Source organism: Notolepis coatsorum, assembly GCF_963971535.1.
Source record: "Notolepis coatsorum genome assembly, chromosome: 16".
NCBI classification, from domain to species: domain Eukaryota; kingdom Metazoa; phylum Chordata; class Actinopteri; order Aulopiformes; family Paralepididae; genus Notolepis; species Notolepis coatsorum.
In genome coordinates, this window is record NC_140180.1 from 47,699,484 (window position 1) to 47,712,226 (window position 12,743).

The window sequence follows — 12,743 nt, forward strand, 5'->3', positions numbered from 1 at the left end:
CCCGTCCAATCTTTCGCCGTCGACTAAAGACGCACTTCTTCAACCATTATCTGATTTTTTTTTATAATAATTAAAGAAATTAAAAATAAATCTAACCCTAACTAACCTTACCGTCATGCACTTGTCCTAATAAACTAACCTACATGTACACTGTAGCACTCAACACCTTGATGAACATTGTTACTCAGCTGATAGAGTTGTGCCCTTCCTGATGACTTGTCATACAGAACTTGTAAGTCGCTTTGGATAAAAGTGTCAGCTAAATGACTAAATATAAATGTACTGCAAGCGTATGGATACAGGATGAGATACAATAGTGTCTTTATACCTATATTTATACTATAACACTGTACATACATCTGATTAGCATTAGTACTCAGTAGTACTCATTTATATATATTCACCTGTATATATACATTGTATACATATTGCTATTGCACTTTACTGTTACATTTGCACTCTGGTTAGATGCCAAACTTATTTTCGTTGTACTGTACTTGTGTCAATACATTTGAATCTGATCTGATCTAAACTAGTTGGTGGCTCGTAGCGGTAGAAGAGCAAAGGGTTTAAATTATTATATTGCACGATTACATTATTTGTGATGGGTCTACATCGGTCAAAAGATACAGTAAGCATACTTAATTCTGAAATTATACTAAAAGAACAGTCACTCAAATGTACCTCTTTGCCTCCTTCCTTCAGGAACCATAGGGCTTGTAGCACCGGGAGCTGTCTGGTGCATGTAAACTGAGAGGGAGGCTTCCTGACTGCATTACTCAAAACAGCTTACTCTATTGGTAGTTTTTCTGTGTGCATCTCTGCTTTATTGGACAACAGGGGGAGAGAGAGTAGGGGAAAGACATGCAACAATGGTCTCAGGCTGAATTAAAAGGTGTTGCGATTAAATTGATGCATCTTAGCTTGGTGAGCCCCCAGGACACCCATGTTTTAAGTGGTATTGTGAACACAACCACCAATGTCCCTGATATAGTATTAAATGGTGTACAGTATTATCCTTTCTCAGCATAATCGACACCACTCTTCATACCGGATACCTGCATCTCCACTTAGTTGGCCACAAAAACCAATGCAAAGTCAATGGAGATACACTCAAGTGCAAGCCCTGAAGTAAGATAAGATATTCCTTTATTAATCCCCTTGGGGAAATCCGGGATATGCTGCACTGTGAAGTAGCTTTCAGCATTTAAGAAATAGACCATTTTACTGTTTGTAAGTTTCAGATATAGTTAGTATGAAACAACAAGATGTCTGCGGCCCGTCTGTTCATTCGGTTACAGTTGCCAAGGCAAATGCTTTCATCCAGAATGTCCCTGGAGTTTTCCCCTCTGAAAAGACAACGGAGTGCAGTACTAGTCTAAGCAGGTATTTATATATTTTTATTTATTTAACCTTTATTTCACCTGGTAAGAACACTTGACATATAACAACAACAAACAACCATACGGACCGTAAATGAACAGACAAAGGACAAAAAGATAAAGATAAAAAGAGCAAGCAATAGCCCGGGAGAGCAAATGTTTAACCTGAGAAGCATTTGCACACTCCCATATCGGTCATTAAAAGCTCAGTAATTAGTGTTTTAAAACTGTGCAAAGTAATAAAAGCCTGGGCCCTCATTCATCAACGTGTCTTACGCACAGATTTGTGCTTACCCTGTGCGTACGATCATTTCTAAGCAAAGAGTGGGATTCATCAATTTCAACTTGAACTTGACTTTGTGCTTATGTCTACGCACAGCTCTGAGCACACTTAGCTGACGCCCAGTCGTAGAATATCGTTACTACGCACAAGCGCTCCTCAGTACATGCATTCGTTCCAACGCGGAAATAAAGACACTGGCGCGTGTTCTGTATGACCCCCGTAATTCATTATAGTTCATTGTGAAATAGCAACAGTAGTGTAATTATGGTCAAAACCCTATAAATAGCATTTGGAATAATAGATCTTTCTCTCAGAATGAATGCAGCATGGTTTATATAGCGTTATTATACGGGGTGTACTGGGTGTACTGGCTCCGCGTAGCTCAACCCGTTATTATTTTGCGCACAGACCGCAGAAACACGGGAACGTTTTGATTATATTTAAAAGGCTTTACGTTAAACGAAACAAGTGGAATTTCAAAGCTGTAAGCAGAATATGAACACCCACGATATAGTGTTCTTCCCCCTTTTTACTGTATAAGAAAGAATAGAAAACGCATTGCAATGACACCAGATAGTGGACAGACTATGTATATGATGGGATTCAAGTTCATGTATTGAAAGGCAGGCTACATCATACATGCAGTGAGATTCATTGTTCTTGTATATGCTCTCGTATTATTGTTTATAATAGGCTACCCAATACTGACATCAAAATAGATTGTAGTATGCCTCTAGAAATCATATGCAGCAGGTAGAAAACTGACGGAAGATCCATCGCGATTTGGAATAAAATTGAGGAAAACTTTAATCCCTGGGTATTAATCAAACAACACGGGAAAAGGCAGTCATATTCCAGCGCGGTCTTTATTAGTGTTTGCGCTGCCCAGGCAGCAATGGTTAATAGATATCATATCCGACATCACCGTAAGTGTACACGTCTGTCAGCCTGTCTAACGAGTTGAGTTCTAACAAAGAACATATTACATGCTGGTATGCTGATAGAGTAAACTATTATATGAATATGATATGATATAAGGTATACACTGGTCCGTCGCATACACTGGTATGCGCAAGTTACTGTTGCATAATGTAGGCTATGGCTGCTATTATATGTAATCCATATAGGCTACCTAATAGTATATGATTTTTAGAGGCATCTATTTTGTTGTCGGTAATACCGACAACAAAATAGATGCCTCTAAAAATCATATAGCCAATCGAACACAACTAATAAAGGCATTCATATTACAGCACGGTTATAATGACACACAACCAATGCCAAACAGTGGTCAACGAACGGTCTTTATTAGTATTTTGAGCTGTCCAGGCAGAATTGCAGCAATGGTCTTAGGGAGCCGTTGATATCTGACATCACCGTTTACAAGTCTGCCTTTTATTTATCCCATAATACGCGATAGTGTCTTCTTGGTTCGACAGCAGTGAACAATCTCCGTGAAGTTTCTCAGAGTTCCGCTCGGGTCAGTCCATTATTTCACATCCCATGTGGGGTGTTTCCTCACTTTCATGACCATATATGGATAATCATGCACGAGCATTGACGGTAGAACAAAGTGGTATTCATCAACACGGAGGAGCATAGGACCTGTGTACGCACGGTTGATGAATCCCGATTTTCCTGTGCGTACACTGATTCTACATTCTGTGCTTACGTGTGGAAATAAAACATATTCTACGCACACGTTGATGAATGAGGGCCCTGGAGTTTAAGAGATTTTTGAAGTCCATTCCAGGTAAACGGAGCAGAGTACATGGAGCTCTATGGTGGACAACTCAGAATAGCATGCACTTTTCAATTATAACAAACAGGGGATGTATTATTGACACAGAGGTCCCAGTAACAGGTAGAGGCCATTATGTTTCTAACTGGGCAAAGTAATTACTGATTGTGTGTGTGTGTGTGTGTGTGTGTGTGTGTGTGTGTGTGTGTGTGTGTGTGTGTGTGTGTGTGTGTGTGTGTGTGTGTGTGTGTGTGTGTGTGTGTGTGTGTGTGTGTGTGTGTGTGTGTGTGTGTGTGGGTGTGCACGTGGGTGTGCACGTGGGTGTGTAAGTGAGAGAGGGAGCAACAGGCACCGGCTTTTAAGTGATTGGTTTCAATGGTTGTCTGCATGCTATTGTGTGGTAAAGGATATGGATGAAAGGAGTGATTATTATACACACACACACACACACACACACACACACACACACACACACACACACACACACACACACACACACACACACAATCTGTTCTAGTTCACTGCTCTCCCTCTGTCTTTGGATGGTCTCTGGTCCTTCCCTTCATCTTACCACAAATTGTGTCTGTATTCGATTACTGATTATATTATTATTGCTCATATTCAACTAAATAGAACGCATTGCTCATAGCTCTCTTTCTTTCTCCGTCTTTCTCTTGAAGTAATATGCTGCATGATGAGTTTCCAGTGTCATCTACACATACCAGGTAGGGGCATCTGGGGGCGCATTTCAAGAGCTAATGTGCGGGGCCTTCCCCACATGGACTCCTCACTTCACTGTCTCTCCTCTCCTTTCCTATATCCAGGCCAGACTTCACCCCCACCCCCTCCCTGTCTCTCCTCTTCTTTTCGCTCTCCAGGCCTGACTCAAGCTGTCCATGGGGAGTGGTCCATGGTGCTGAAAGAGCGCAAAGTGCAAGAGGCATTGTTCAAGCTGTTTCAACATATTTTATCCACATTGATAGTGCTCTGAACTTTACTCACCGAGTACACAGAGCAAATTACTCATCTACATGCTTTCTTTGGCTGGTAAATGAAGGTTGCCCATCTGAACAAATGGGGGCTCACTAATTTCTTCATCTGACAGCATTTGATTGTCTGTTTTCTTCCTCAGTATTAGGTTGTCTCTGACAAATGCCACATAAATTAGCATTAGCACTTGTTATGTTTAGTGGAGTTGGTGCTGGAGCCTGGCCAGTCCTCCAAGGTCTGATCTGATCACATCTGATTGGTAAGTTTGATCTGCTGGGAGTCTCCATGATTCCAGGGTGGAAACAACTGATTTATGGTGTAATTAACAGCATAATCTCTCTCTCACACACACACACACTCAAATGTGCACATACTCACACCCAAATTCACAAGCACACTGGCAGACATAAACATCACATGAAAATAACATATATGTGATGTATTTTGGCCACTGATGATGTGCATGCTGTAGTTTAGAAACCATGGGAAGTGATTGTTATGTTCAATTGTTGTTTTTGGTGTCTTATAAGAGATGGGTCGTCGGACATGACACGGAAATACTATTTCATTCATTCATTCATACACGCCTACAGTATATAGATAGACACACACACATGCACACGCAAATTTGTAGAGACACACACAAATGCATACACAAAGAGAGATGCAGAGGCTTGTGTCGTTGTTTACCAGTTTGTCCTATATGTTGCCAAAACATTCCGACAAACAAGGTTGTTGTCTTCTATGAATATTCATATCCAGCACCTAAAGGGAGCAGCATTCATTCTGTTCAATCCCCCGCAGAACTATGATATAATTCCTCTCCAGAAATAGACCAGTGACATTAACAAACACTTAGAACTGCAGATGGGAGCTGTCCACACTGCTGTGTGGATCCATTAATCATACTGTATAATAGGAATATTAAATTGTTGTTACATGGTTGTCAGGCACATGCCCTCCCCCCCCCTCTTATCACACATGTTGAATATGTTCAGGGGATGCTTGTAACCAATTCATATTCTAGATGCTGGCTAAAATCTAATTCAGGTCTTAGAAAGTGCAATACAAAGGAAGAAATGTTTCAAATAAAAGCACAAGGCTGCATTAAAGTATTACCTGTTCACTTCTCTCCTGTCCTTGCCTGGTCTGCGTTCTCATCATCTCACTCTCCATCCGTCTCTCTCAGATGCCTGTATTAACAACCATGTGGTACATCTCACAGCTTTTTTGTTGTTGTTTGTTTTTTTGGCATGAACTACCAGAGGGCTTATTGGTTTAAAAGAATGCTCACATGACATTATATGAAAAATAAAAAGTGCGCTTCAAGCGCTAAAGGGATTCATTAAAACATGTCAAGTCAAGTCAAGTAATTTATTTATATAGCACATTTAAAAGCACAAGAGCCAACCAAAGTGCTGTACAATCAAAGCTTAAAATCAATGTCCTAATATAAAATACACAAATACAAAAAAGCACAGCAGGACAAGACAGTACATTCAGAGAATAGGACAGTAGGACAACACACGGATAGGGGAACACAAAGTACAGTAGCACACAGGGGACAGAGGAGCATAAGAAGAGATACAAGAGGGAGGGGGCAGGATAAAATTACATGGGAGTGTGTGAGTTAGGGTGTGGGAGAATCAGGGTTTATTGAAGGCCAGGGAATAGAAGTGGGTTTTTAGACGGGCCTTAAACGTCTCCAGCGAGGGGGCAGATCGGATCTCCAGGGGAAGCTGGTTCCATAGCTTGGGGGCCACGGCCTTGAAGGAGCGATCGCCTCTATTTTTGAGTCTGGTGCGGGGGGGGGGGGGGACCAGCCGAGCCTGGTTGGAGGATCTTAGTGACCTGGGTGCTGCGTAGGGGGTGATGAGCTCGGTGATGTATAGGGGTGCTGCACCCGATAGTGCCTTAAAGGTGAGGAGGAGGATTTTGAAGTCTATTCTAAGTGGGACTGGGAGCCAGTGTAGGGAGGCTAGGACTGGTGTGATGTGCTCTCTCTTTCTGGTGCCGGTAAGGAACCTAGCTGCAGAGTGCTGGACCATTTTGAGGCGGGACATGGCTGCCTGACTGATGCCGGTGTAGAGGGCATTGCAGTAGTCAAGGCGTGAAGTGATGAATGCATTGACTACCGTTTCCAGGTCGACGGGTGAAAGGATTGGTTTTATTTTACTGATGTTGCAGAGTTGGAAGAAACATGATTTGACTACGGCATTTACCTGCCAGTCGAATTTGAGCTCTGGGTCAAAGATTACACCCAGGCTCTTGACGTGGGGTTTGAGGTGGGTGGAGAGTTGTCCTAGGCTGTAGGCATATACTAGTAGGGTCCATCTCACTCTGTGTTAGTACTCGTCTGTGTCTTTTCTTTTCATTACCTTTTTAAGTGAACGTGGTCTTGTCCTTGTTGTATCCATGTCTAATGTTGATAGTAGTGGGTGACGGTGTACACAGACGAAAGAGTATCTACGGGGGAGAGCAAGTCTGTGTCTGGGATATAGGTTCCAGGCTATTAGCTATTCTCGCAGCCTAGCCATCCTCTTTAGCCTCTGTCGTCTTAAATGCTATGTTCTTTTGGTAGAACTGTTTGGCTGCCGCAGTAGTGTTGAGAGAGTAGCAGATTCCGTTCATGGTTATTGGTATAAGCTGTAGTCACGAGAGACCTGGGACGCGGTTTTTAGCCTCACATATCTTGGCTTTTAGTGGGACAGAAATGGTGAAATAATAACTTTAAATAAAGAATTATTCTAAAAGTTATAATTATTTTGTCTCATCTTGTTTTAGTCAACATAAATGAAGAGAGAATTCGTCATGGTTTTTGTAAAGTAAATTTTTGTGTCCTCAGATGTAGTCAACAATCATGCATAAATAATTTAGTCACGTTAGTGTCACATGATCTACATTAATGTGACGTCATGTCTCGTTGTCATCGGGGGGGAAAAGCTTCATTGACGACCATATATAAGTACCGGCTTACTTTCATCACTGCAGCACATGACAAATAATTTGCATGTCCATGTCTCAAGTCAATAATTTATGGTTAAATTATGTCATGCAAAATGTATTTGTGAATTTGTATTTTAAATATATAAAAAAAACGTAGGTTTAAAACGTGTTAATGCCTAATAATTACTATTTTCATTGAAGTGGCTATGGATAACTGAAAATCCAAATGCTTGCATGCTTTTCAGGTTGGTCAGAGCACCAATTACAGGTCTCATAGGATCATTGATGACATGCTGGAAATTCTGGCATCAGTCATTTAGAAGCCTATCCTGCAGGTCAGGAGATCCAGGCTTCCCAGGCAATGGGGCTTGAGCCTGGATGAAAGTACAAATGTGTCTGTACTTAAACAGCTTGACATCCATGCCAGGTATGCAAACATTTTATTATGCAGCATCTTGTTATAAATAATCAAACAAAATAATTAATGAATGCTTATAGATGATTTTGTAAGGCACTTGGACCGAGAGGGTATGCTCTACTGTCACTTCCTTGCTTTTGTCCCTATTGCGGATGGCAAAGCAGACAGCATAGTAGCTGCTGTTATGGAGGTTGTGACCAAGAAGGAGATCCCTACTAGTGCACTGCATCCCTGCCCGAGCCCGACAGGGCCCTACCCGACCCGACCCGACGGGTTCGGGCTGGGTAGGGCTTTGTTTTTAAATAAATAATTCGGGCTCGGCCGGGCCGGGCAGCGCCCTCTTTCTTTTTATTTTTTTTGCTCGCTCGCTATACTCATATAACTAGGGTTATAGGATAACCTTACGGTTTCACTTTCATTTTTGCGTAACGTAGTGCTGTCATCAGAGAGTGAAAGCCTCGTGTCTGAGGAGTCAAGATGTATAAGTTAACAGATAAAATAGTAAGGGGAAAGGGAAAGCTGCATTTTTGGAAACATTTGGATGTAATTACCGCAGCCCGCAGGGAGAACTCGAGGGGAGTAGAACGTACGGTTATGTCTATAACCATAGTTATGAGTGTAGTGACGCTCTGCGTCATACTGGAATCCACTTCCATATCAGTACTAGCACTGAATACATTTACACATGCACCTTTACACACCCATCCGCCTGGCCACACCCCCATCCGCTCCTCTACATAAGCAGGGGTGTGGCCATACTAACAGCTCCTTCCCAAGTCTTTCACCACAAAGGCGAAGACCACGGGGTCCTCAGTGAGTCCGACGCAGAGTGTCACTACACTCATATAACTATGGTTATAGACATAACCGTACGTTATAAGTCGTGTAGCTCCGCTCTGCGTCATACTGCAATACAGGAGCTGAGCAGAGCGGAGCTCGACAAATGTACCCGCTGATGCCCCCCACAACCATCAGAACCGGGGAGGACCCGAGCCCCAGGACCCCCCTAGCGGAGGACGGAGGGTATCGGATCCGACTGTGCAAAGAGGAGTTTAGCAACTCAAACGCACAGGGTGAGCAGACTGTGGGACTTACCTTCCACAGAAGAACCCACGACTACACAAACGCGCAACCCACATGCCACTAGGTAACGAACAGGAAGAAATAAAAACCCAGTTACAACCCCTAATATCACGGGGTCAAGGGCAAAAACCCAACCCTGTGGCAAGGCCGTAGCAGCGGAGCACGAAGGAGGACCCAGCCCCAGGAAGAGACTGGACCCGCCGGAAAAGGGGGCCTGGTGAGGCCAACAACGCCGCAGCATCGAGACCCCACCAGGCGGTCACTAGTGACACCACCCCCCACATCGCCAGCGTATTCGGACAGGGCCCATCCAAGAGCAGGCCCTTCCCCCCTACAGCACGCCGCCCCGAAGCAGTCAAGAGGCTACACCCACAGTGGGACAAGGCAGCGCACCGGGGAGACAACCCCCAAAAGAGGTCGATCCCTCAATCCAGGCAACAGGCCACTCGACCTGAGCCTAGAGCACTGCGGACTAGACAGGCGCCAAAGGGGTCTGCTGAAACAGCACCCCGGCAGAAGGGGCGTATGCTGGCATGCTGTGCACCATGTCGCAGCCTCCACAAAAAAAAAACTTGACTCTCTAGAGGGGCCGAGGCAGAGAAGGCTGACATGATTGGCAGACGTCAAGAAAGGTGCAGGGGCACACTCACAGCTAGACGGGGCCAAACCCGGCCTACCCCGAGAGTTGATTCCACTACCAACACACCAGGGAACCAACCACCCCCTTGGTTCTAACATGAGGCGGTTGTTCCTATAACCCCCCAAGAAAAAACTCCAAAACACAACTGCGGGTATACACTGGCTATACAGCAGTACAAGTGTTTCAGTTTTCAAGAAGGGGTTAACCCAGGCCAACAGGTCGACGAAAACAAATTCGAACCTGTGCCCGGGGGACCGGGTCGTACATAGGGATGCCAGAGGAGTTCTACAAGAACCACCTCAACAGCCCCCTCCCAGCCCCGCCAAGCAGGAGAAGAGAGGGCCGAAAAAGAATGGAGAAGGACCAGGCTCCTTCAGCACGGCGTAAGGTACAACACAACATGGACCAAGCAACAGTGAGGGATAACACGTAGTAACATAACCACGAACATCTCCATAACGTCAAACCCTGCAACGCCCGGACCGAGCCCGCATTTCCCCCCCGAAAAAGCACAAGTCCCTCAGGGTACCAGAACAGCAGATCTGCGCCCCGGCGGACAACGGGTTAACTGACCTAGTCCGGCGCGACCAGAACCAGTCCTGTGCCCTAATCACGCCGCCATCCCCAGTCCCAGGAGGGGGGTAGGTATGCGTGTCGATCCAAAACATTATAGAGGGCGCCACCCAGACGGTCAGAACACAAAGCACCGCGCCCGGTGGCCCACACCAAGGGCGTGAGACCCCTCTACCAATGCATTCATGGTTCCTATCAGAAGCACCCAGGGCCAGCACTATGTACACGTCGAGACCCAAAAAATATCAATGGACATTCTAACAAGAACCCAGATACCGTTCCTCCAAGCCGCCTGGGAGAACGACAAGAAGCCGCTTTTTTCACAGAAAAAAATACGGACATGGGTCCCATACGACGCCGCGGAGGGAAAACAACACCCCGTCAACCTGCTCCATAAAAGAGGGGACGGGGAGTGACGTACCCTATGGCGGGGGGAATCTCATGACTCAACCGACTATTACAGGCGAGGAGTCAGGGAACTCCCTAAACAACACCCCGTCAACCTGCTCCACAAAAGAGGGAACGGGGAACCCCCAGAGAGACTTCCCATGTGAGCAATGAATCGAAAAGACATATGCAACATTGAGCTATGTAATAATTGGACTAGGACTCTCTGAGGAGGAGGCTCTGAAACTCTGAGGAGGCTCCCTCCCTGAGAGGGAGGCTCTGAACTCACCGAGGAGGCTCTGAAACTCCCTGAGGAGGAGGCTCTGAAACTCCCTGAGGAGGAGGCTCTGACCCAATATACACACTACTAGTAGGGAGCAGAGCAGAAGAACAAATCGTCTCTACTGCATTGCATCACCTACCAAGCTCAATACACATACAACAGGGCAGAACTTCTTTTTAAGTTCTACTCACCTTGACAATCTGAGGAGGAGGCTCTGAAACTCTGAGGATGCTCCCTCACTGAGAGGGAGGTTCTGAAACTCACCGAGGAGGCTCTGAAACTCCCTGAGGAGGAGGCTCTGAAACTCCCTGTAACAGAGGTCCACAACATGGAGCCTGAAAATAACTCACGAAAGTCTCACAACCAATAGAAACGCGCCCAGTGACGTACTCTATGGCGGGGGGAATTTCCATGGCCCACCGCCCAATATGGCGTGGGACCAGGAAACTCCCTCCCCCCCCTCCCTATCCTGTGACGCGCTGACCCAGCAACGTGACAGGAAGCCCAAAGGACAGGAGGCCCAACCCCCTGACCAATCAGAAAAAGGGGAGGGAGGTTTTATCAGTTCACCCCCTCATGACCCCTCACCCCTGATACGATGCAATGACAAAGCAGAGCCATGACACCAGTCATAGCGTGCTACATGAAGCGCATGTACACATGTCAAGGTAACAGCTTCACATAGGCTCATGTGCGAACCTGCCACCTGAATTTGTACACCTTTTCCTAAAGGAAGAAAAACACAGACCAAGAGAGGGCCCCTTTAAGGGCCCTGGTACAAGACATAAACATAACACAAATTAGACACACAAGCATTAACAGTAAACATCCAATGAAATCAACATTTGAATCATTATAAATGTAGTTTACGAGATATATACCTAATACTTGCTATCTAATACCATACATACAGGGCCGCCTCAGGGGGTGTGCGAGCAGTGCGGTCGCACAGGGCCTCGCGGGAAGGGGGGCCTCGCACATTTTTTTTTTTATTTTTTGCTTATATGCTTATATATTTCACATTAGACACGTTTTTAGAATGTGTCTGACTTGTTCCTGGCTCTGCGGCTCTGCAGACTGCAGATACACTATTGGAGCTCTGGGGCTCTGCAGCAGACATACTATTGGTTTCAACGAAGGGAGGGGTTACATGAGTACAGTCGGCCAGCGTGCGTTAGCTGCGTCTGACTATTTCGTGCGTGCAGCATTGGAGGTTATGCCAGCCAAGCGAAGAGGATGGTCGTTCGGCAGATGGACTGAAGATGAAAGTTGTTGCATGTTAGAAAGTTCAGTCAAGCTAGCCATGTCGGCTTAGCTAAAGGCAGGGACAGCTAGTTAGCTTTAGCTACGTTATAATATCGAGTGCTAACGTGTGGTTGAGTCGGGATAGCCATGTCGGCTAGTAGCTTAGCTAAAGGCTAACTAGCGTTAGCTAACCTAGAGAGAGCGCGTGCAGCATTGTTATGCCAAGATGAAGAGGACAGTCGTTCGGCAGATGAACTTCGTCAACTCCACGCGGTTGTCTCCATCCTCTTGGACGTTTGGTGAGTTTTTAATGCACTCTATTCTATTCCTGCCGTGGAGATATCTCTCTCTCTCTCTCTCTCTCTCTCTCTCTCTCTCTCTCTCTCTCTCTCTCGGGCCGGCTAGCTATCGAGGCTACGTTATGTTGGCTAACGTTATGTGGAGCCAGCGGGCCGGCTAGCTATCGTAGCTGATGTTCTGTTGGACCAGCGGGCCGGCTAGCTATCGTAGCTAACCTTATGTTGAGCTAGCGGGCCGGCTAGCTATCGTAGCTAATGTTATGTTGAGCTAGCGGGCCGGCTAACTATCGTAGCCAGCGTTATGTTGAGCTAGCGGGCCGGCTAGCTGTCGTAGACGTTATGTTGAGCCAAGCGGGCCGGCTAGCTAACGTAGCTAACGTTATAATGAGCCAAGCGGGCCGGCTAGCTAACGTAGCTAACGTTATATTGAGCCAAGCGGGCCGGCTAGCTGTCGTAGCTAATGTTATATTGAG